The sequence below is a fragment of the Entelurus aequoreus genome, linkage group LG13, assembly GCF_033978785.1.
Source record: "Entelurus aequoreus isolate RoL-2023_Sb linkage group LG13, RoL_Eaeq_v1.1, whole genome shotgun sequence".
NCBI classification, from domain to species: domain Eukaryota; kingdom Metazoa; phylum Chordata; class Actinopteri; order Syngnathiformes; family Syngnathidae; genus Entelurus; species Entelurus aequoreus.
The window spans coordinates 6,034,901-6,044,900 of record NC_084743.1 but is presented as its reverse complement, the minus strand read 5'-3'; positions in this window follow the sequence as shown (position 1 = coordinate 6,044,900).

The following is a 10,000-nucleotide window of genomic DNA, read 5'->3' as shown; positions in this document are numbered from 1 at the left end:
AAAAAAAAAAAAGAAATAATATAATAAGTGATTACATTTTGGGGCTGATCAGGATCACCTTGTGGATTCATTACGTTTGTTTTGGTTGCATTTCTCCTGTAGTTCACATGACATTATGATGCATTGTATGAATTTGTAAGACCACAGCAAGTGTTGCCTTCATGTGTTCATACTTCGACATGAGATCATGTTTCACGCAGAAATATCATCCAAATAATAGCATGTGAAATATTGCAGCTGAGACTTTGCATTCAAATAGCTCCCCCGTGAACCCCCCCCCCCCCCCCGCCCTCCCCGTACCCCCGCCGCTAGTCAACCCCATGCCCCCCCACCCCCAGCTAACCTCCACGACACGACAAGGCGGAGAAAAGCGAGGGGGGGAGGGGGGGGGGGGCGCAGCGTTATCTTTCCTGGCAGCCGCACACTCAGCTTGTTCTTGAATAGCAAATGTGGCAGCAAAGTGACTCGTCTTTGTTTCCTCGAGTACCGTGACAAAATGATGGCCGACCACCCAGCCCCCCCCCCCCGCGCCCCGCACCATGTATACACACGTATGTACATACTGTATATACACACGGATACATACTGTATATACACACATATGCACATACTGTATATACACGCATATACATACATGTACACATACTGTATACACATTCATACTGTATATACAAACGTAAACATACTGTGTATACACATGTATACATACTGTATACACATTCATACTGTATATGCACACATATACATACTGTATACACATACATACTGTATATGTGTGTATATATACACATATATGCAGTATATATCGACAGCCATCAGACTGTATAATGCATATGTTCCTTTTGACTGTACATGTACTGTAAATGTATAATGTATGTATATTATTCACATGTGAATAATGCTGTCTAATAGACTGTATTCATACAAACGTACATACACGTATACATACTGTATATACACACATATGTACATACTGTATATACACACAGATACATACTGTATATACACGCATATACATACTGTATACATACACGTATACATACTGTATACACATTCATACTGTATATACAAATGTAAACATACGGTGTATACACATGTATACATACTGTATACACATTCATACTGTATATACACACATATACATACTGTATATGCACACATATACATACTGTATATGTGTGTATATATACACATATATGCAGTATATACCGACAGCCATCAGACTGTATATAGCATATGTTCCTTTTGACTGTACATGTTCTGTAAATGTATAATGTATTTATATTATTCACATGTGAATAATGCTGTATAATAGACTGTATCTATATTATTCACATGTGAATAATGCTGTATAATAGACTGTATTTATGTTATTCACATGGGAATAATGCTGTATAATAGACTGTATTTATATTATTCACTTGTGAATAATGCTGTATAATAGACTGTATTTATGTTATTCACATGTGAATAATGCTGTATAATAGACTGTATGTATGTTATTCACATGGGAATAATGCTGTATAATAGACTGTATTTATATTATTCACATGTGAATAATGCTGTATAATAGACTGTATTTATATTATTCACATGTGAATAATGCTGTATAATAGACGGTATTTATGTTATTCACATGTGAATAATGCTGTATAATAGACTGTATTTATGTTATTCACATGTGAATAATGCTGTATAATAGACTGTATTTATGTTATTCACATGTGAATAATGCTGTATAATAGACTGTATTTATGTTATTCACATGTGAATAATGCTGTATAATAGACTGTATTTATGTTATTCACATGTGAATAATGCTGTATAATAGACTGTATTTATATTATTCACATGTAAAAAGTGTTTATTGTCTATTGTGAACGAACTGTGGTGCTGAATTTCCCCCAGGGATCAATAAAGTACTTTCTATTGTATTCTATTCTATGTATACACATTCATACTGTATAAACAAATGTAAACATACTTTATATACACACACATATACATTATGTATATACACACACGGATATACATAATGTATATACACATGTATACATACTGTATACACACACATATGTACATACTGTATATACGCACACGGATATACATAATGTATATACACATGTATACATACTGTATATACACACATATGTACATACTGTATATACGCACACGGATATACATAATGTATATACACACGTATACATACTATCTATACAAACATATACATAATGTATAAACATATACTGTATATACAAACGTAAACATACTGTATATACACACGTATACATACTGTATATACACACATATGTACATAGTGTATATACACACGGATATACATACTGTATATACACATGTATACATACTGTATATACATGTATACATACTGTATATACACATAAGCATACTATATATACACACACATATACATACTGTATATACACACATAAACATACTGTATATACACACACATACTGTATATACATACTGTATATACACGTATACATACTGTATATACACGTATACATACTGTATATACACACATATGTACATACTGTATATACACATGTATACATACTGTATATACACGTATACATACTGTATATACACACACATGTACATACTGTATATACACACACAGATATACATATTGTATATACACACACATAAACATACTGTATATACACACAAACTTACTGTATCAATAAAGTGTTATCTATCTATCTATACACGTATACATACTGTATACACACGTATATACATACATAAACATATTGTATATACACACGTATACATACTATCTATACACATGTATACATACTGTATATACACACAAACATATTGTATATACACACGTATACATACTGTATATACACACACATAAACATACTGTATATACACACAAACTTACTGTATCAATAAAGTGCTATCTATCTATCTATACACGTATACATACTGTATACACACGTATATACATACATAAACATATTGTATATACACACGTATACATATTATCTATACACACGTATACATACTGTATATACACGTATACATACTGTATATACACACAAACATTGTATATACACATGTATACATACTGTATATACACACGTATACATACTGTATATACACACACATGTACATACTGTATATACACACACAGATATACATATTGTATATACACATGTATACATACTGTATATACACGTATACATACTGTATATACACACAAACATATTGTATATACACATGTATACATACTGTATATACACGTATACATACTGTATATACACACAAACTTACTGTATCAATAAAGTGCTATCTATCTATCTATACACGTATACATACTGTATACACACGTATATACATACATAAACATATTGTATATACACACGTATACATACTATCTATACACATGTATACATACTGTATATACACGTATACATACTGTATATACACACAAACTTACTGTATCAATAAAGTGCTATCTATCTATCTATACACGTATACATACTGTATACACACGTATATACATACATAAACATATTGTATATACACACGTATACATACTATCTATACACATGTATACATACTGTATACACATACATACTGCATAAACACACATATACATACTATCTATACACACGTATACATACTGTATATACATACATACTGCATATACACACATATACATACTATCTATACACACGTATACATACTATCTATACACATGTATACATACTGTATACACATACATACTGTATATACACACGTATACACTATATATATACACACATATGAACTAGGCGTGTGAATCTTTGGGCACCCGACTGTAACCCCAGTAATTAGTAGGTAGTAATTTGATGTACAGTTGTCATTAAATATTATTGTCTATCATGACACAAACTATCCTGAGACTTGGTCGCGTTCTATTTAGGAAGCAAAGTGTGGCCAGACTTCAAGTTGCCGTCTTGTGGTTTTTGTGAAATGTGCATATTTCATGTTTTCCCTTATTGCTGGAGCAGATACAGTACAACAATCGTGGATGTGTTCCTTAAAGGTGGTGTCAAATCGAGGGTGTAGCGGCTGACTGTGATGACTTAATTGTATTTGTAAGGTTTTGTGCTTCTATTAATAATTCTCAAACGATTGTTGAACCAGATTCATTTTGAACCGTGTTGTGTTGACAAAGCATTACCACAAATTATGCCCGTTACTTTTTCAACTGAACGGACGTCACACCACAGCTCTCCACGGTCTACAGAGTAGTACGGCAAAACCAAAGAAAAGTCCTATTTCTTGTCTGATCTGCGAAACAAAGCCGCATTGATCGGGATTGAGTGTAAAGAAGTTTCCAGACGGATGATGACTCAGTTTGGGCTGGATGTCGAGGAACTTGGTCCAGCCCGAGATACACCATCCCAACTGCCTGGTCCAAATATTCCAGCTACAGAAACTTTAGTACCGTCAACAATAGTTAAACCCCACCTAGTGTCACCTGAATCAAGGCCGTAGACTGGCATGAGCTGGTAACCTCCCACCTACTGAGGTTCAGCGGTATGTCGTAGAGCGTATTGTAAAGAATGGCAACGATTCAATAGATCCGCAGAGGCTCATTTTGCTAAGATCTTCAGGACTATCAGACCTGGAGGTCAGGAGTTGAACTCCTGCTGAGAGATCCACCTGTATCAATCTAACCCTAACCCTAACCCCCAGTTGCAGACGTGATCAAGCATCTAGGTTCCAACACAATGCTCAGGGTGTGTTGAATACCCTTGACTCCGCTTACGGTACTGTCCAGGATGGAGAGGAGCCAAATTCATGGACACGGTTGAGAAAGCGTCCACCGATCTCCAACGCCTAGAGTTTGCCCTGAATGCCACCATGAAAAAGAGGAGGACTTAAGAAGGCTCCAGGCACCTATTAAACCGGTTTTGTCGTGGGTGCTGGGATAATGGCTTAATAGCAGAGCAAGAGCTTAAGCTAAAGAAAGCTAAACCAGCCACTTTTGCTGAGCTTTTATGCTCCGAAGAGGATCGGGAAGCAGCAGACACCTCCGCTTGAAGTGACATCTAGGAGCAACCAGGCAAAAAGCCGCCACTCACGCTCAGTTTGCACAAACATGTCTTGATGATGAAGGAGCAGCAACCAACCTGACTAACATAACTCAGCAGTTGGCACTACAACCAGCGGGTGGTCAGCAGCAGTTAGCAGCCATGCTGACATCCAGACAGTCAAGGACTACCTTTCACTCAAAGACTCCATCCTATAACAAACCATCAATTGGCGGTAAGTACCAAGTTCAACACTCGTCCACCCACGTCACCCCAGCCCAAGCCAAGCTAATGTTTTCGGTGCGGAGAAGATGGTCACATCCACCCAGGATTTAAAAATGTCCTCAATTCAGTTCTGGTTGCTAAGAAACAATACAACATCTCCACCTACAACCCTTGAAACTAAATTTGGCTTCCGTTAAAAAGAATCCCCGCGGGACCCGACCTGTCCCATGAAAGTAAAGCCAGAGACATCACACAACATGAAGATTTGTCCAAGGAGAATTTCAAAGGGCCTAGTGTGATCCAGATGCACTGCAGTTATCAATATGTCAAAACAAAAACCTTTTTGGACACTGGCTTTCAAGTCACCACAATTACCAACCCGTGAAACTGTAAGTCAAAGGTGTAGCCGGTAAATCCGGGCCATACCTGGGGTACGTGGAAGTGGCAAGCACTGTTCCTAAAGACTTCTTAGGAGTGCAATTTGATGTGCCAACCTTTGCCTTTGTTGTTCCAGACGCCACACCCCACAACCTCTCACCTGTGCCCATTGGCATGACTACTCCGGAACCTTTCTATGAGCTGTACCATAAGAGTGAGGCCTCCAATTCCCAACCTACCGGCCAAGGATACCGTGCAGTCCTGCAGCTGCACCATCAGAGTCAAGTGGACCGTAAAGGTAGTGTAATGTTTATGAGCCAGATTCCAGTCTCAAGTCCAGCCGGCCACACCGTTGTCTTGGAGGGGTCTTTTGAATTGGAAGCGTGGACAGCATATCGGTGGGCTGTGATTGAACCTCCAGTATCGCCGGGGTTTTTGATTGATTGATTGATTGAAACTTTTATTAGTAGATTGCACAGTACAGTACATATTCCGTACAATTGACCACTAAATGGTAACACCCCAATAAGTTATTCAACTTGTTTAAGTTGATTCATGATCCAGATATATACTATCATCATAATACAGTCATCACACAAGATAATCATCAGAGTATATACATTGAATTATTTACATTATATACAATCCGGGGTGTGGGATGTGGAGGGGGGGGGGGGGGGGTTAGGTTTGGTTGATATCAACACTTCAGTCATCAACAATTGTATCATCAGAGAAATGGACATTGAAACAGTGTAGGTGTGACTTGGTAGGATATGTACAGCAAGTAGTGGACGTAGAGAGAGAGATCAGAGAGCATAAGAATAAGTATCTACATTTGATTATCTACAATCCGGGGAGGTGGGATGTGGAAGAGGGAGGGTGTTAGTTTAGGGTTGAGGTTGCCTGGAGGTGTTCCTTTAGTGCGGTTTTGAAGGAGGATAGAGATGCCCTTTCTTTTACACCAGTTGGGAGCGCATTCCACATTGATGTGGCATAGAAAGAGAATGAGTTAAGACCTTTGTTAGTTTGGAATCTGGGTTTAACGTGGTTAGTGGAGCTCCCCCTGGTGTTGTGGTTATGGCGGTCACGTTAAGGAAGTAGTTTGACTTCGGTATCAGGGAGGTGTAGCGGATTTTATAGACTAGGCTCAGTGCAAGTTGTTTGACTCTGTCCTCCACCTTGAGCCAGCCCACTTTGGAGAAGTGGGTAGGAGTGAGGTGGGATCTGGGGTGGAGGTCTAGAAGTAATCTGACTGGCTTGTTCTGGGATGTTTGGAGTCTAGAGTTGAGGGTTTTGGAGGTGCTAGGGTACCAGGAGGTGGTGGGGGGTATTTGTGTCCACAGCTGCCTTATGTCACTCAGAAAGCACACTTCCTGTAGAGTTGCCGTGACTAATGAATCAGAGCATGATGTCGTCATCTCACCCGTGGCAAACATTGGTGTATCATCCACTCTCTTAAACCAGTATCCGACTGTAACCTGCTGAGGAGAATAATTCAAACACTTCGGAGACTCATTAATTCCACCTGAAGGGAAAGGGTGGATTACCTCCAAACTCAACCATAGGACCGATGTGTTCTCCCGCCATAATCTGGACTTTGGCTGTACAGACCACGTCAAGCATCAAACGAGGCCAATACACCCACGTGACTTAGAGGCCGTGCCGAGCCATTTATGAGACCTTCTTGAAGTTGGATGAATTAAGACTCACCTTTTGCCTCCCCAATTGTTGTTGTGAGAAAACGGAATGTGCGCCTGTGCATTGATTATCAGAAATGGAATTTACAAACTGTTAAAGATGCATACCTTGAAATTCTTTCTCAGCGTTAACTTGAATCCAAGTGGTTCCCAGTTTTGGATCTGAAGTCTGGATACTACCAAATCAAAATGGACAAGGCTGACAAGGGTAGCCCTTTAGGATTCTGAGAGTGGAACCGCACACCTCATGGAGGAACTAATGCCCCAAGTACTTTTCAATGGCTCCTGAAGAAGTGTATGGGGGACCTAAACCTTAAGGAAGTTCTTGCGTTTCTTGATGACATCATTATTTTCTCCGCCACCCTTGAGGAACACGAGGAGCGTCTCCTGAAGGGGCTGAAAAGACCAAAAGAGTCCCCAGAAAATCTATCTGGGGCATGTGGTAACAGAACGTGGTGTTGCAACTGATCCGGAAAAGATATCTACCCCAAAATCCTGGCCAGTACTTCGAAATCTGGAAGAGGTCTGCTCATTTTAGGATTCGATGGATATTATCATGGATTTATCAAAGGACATGCTGGGATTGTAAAACCACTTAACACCCTTACTCGAGACTACCCACCTGTTCACCAGTCCACCAAGAACAAGGTCACCACCATGAACTACCTCGACCCGAAGAACTTCTTTGGGGAGAGATGGACCTCAGCCTGTCAGAACACTTTTAAAACTGTGATTGACAAACTGACTTCTGCTCCTGTCCTTGGTTTTGCCAACCCAAAGCTGCCCTATATCTTGCACACAGACCCAAGTACAACTGGACTGGGAGCCGTGCTGTACCAAGAACAAGGAGGTCAACTTCCAGTAACTGCCTTCGCGAGCAGAGGTCTTTCACAAAGCGAAAGTTAGAGTTTTTGACGTTCAAATGGAGTGTCACGGAACAGTTTTAGGATTCTCTTCATGGAACCAACTTCCTTGTAGGAAGTGATAACAACCCTCCAGAGACTATATTGAAAGACCACCTCTAAAGACTACATGGAAGGACTCTTACATGCCTGCATGAAACACCTGGAGGGTGAGCTGCTAGGCCGTCATCCTGAAGCTGGAACGCGGTCCCCTGCTGGTGCAGTACGAGTTGTCTCTCTCTTTTTATATGTGGAATTCATACCAACACTGAACATTTTGACCGTGGACTAAAATATTGTTGCACCAAGTATAGGGACTGAATCAGATGTGCACAATGTAAATATTGTAATGTATTTAGCACATTTTGGGGGTTTTGTCTACCTTGAAATATCTCAATGTACTCATCCGAGCCCAATCTAGACTTTAGCCACTAGCCTAGAGTTACACAACATATATGCTACATTTAGCTAACGGCTGCATGTTACATAACAATTCACCTTCATATTCGTACTTGCCAACCCTCCCGTTTTTAGCGGGAGAATCCCGGTATTCAGCGCCTCTCCCGGCAGAGATTTTCTCCCGACAAACTCCCGGTATTCAGCCGGAGCTGGAGGCCACGCCCCCTCCAGCTCAATGCGGACCTGAGACTGAGTGGGGACAGCCTGTTCTCACGTCCGCTTTCCCACAATATAAACAGCTTGCCTGCCCAATGAACGGAGAAGTTAAACAGGACAATACTGCCATCTAATGGATAGCCAACGGAACACTGAAATTCAAGTATTTTTAATTTTTTTCTATGTAAATAAAAAAAATATAAATAAATATATATATATATATATATATATATATATATATATATATATATATATATATATATATATATATATATATATATATATAGCTAGAATTCACTGAAAGTCAAGTATTTCATACACATATATATATAGGGGCGGCATGGCGTAGTGGGTAGAGCGCCCGTGTCAGAAACCTGAGGGTTGCAGGTTCGCTCCCCGCCTCTTACCATGCCGTTGTGTCCTTGGGCAGGACACTTCACCCTTGCCCCCGGTGCCGCTCACACCGGTGAATGAATGATGAATGAATGACAGGTGGTGGTCGGAGGGGCCGTAGGCGCAAATTGGCAGCCACGCTTCCGTCAGTCTACCCCAGGGCAGCTGTGGCTACGAAAGTAGCTTACCACCACCAGGTGTGAATGAATGATGGGTTTTTAACATGTAAAGCGACTTTGGGTACTTAGAAAAGCGCTATATAAATCCCAGGTATTATTATTATTATTATTATATATCTATATATATCTATATATATATATATATATATATATATATATATATATATATATATATATATATATATATATATATATATATATATATATATATATATATATATATATATTTATAGATATATATATATATGAAATATATATGAAATACTCGAGTTGGTGAATTCTAGCTGTAAATAACCACGCCCCCAACCACACCCCCCACCCCCGACCAAGCTCCCCCCCCACCTCCCGATATTGGAGGTCTCAAGGTTGGCAAGTATGTTCATATTGCGCCACACATTTTCAATGTCTGGACTACAGGCAGGCCAGTCTAGTACCCGCACTCTTTTACTATGAAGCCACGCTGTTGTAACACCTGGCTTGGCATTGTCTTGCTGAAATAAGCAGGGGCGTCCATGATAACAACATATGTTGCTCCAAAAGCTGTATGTACCTTTCAG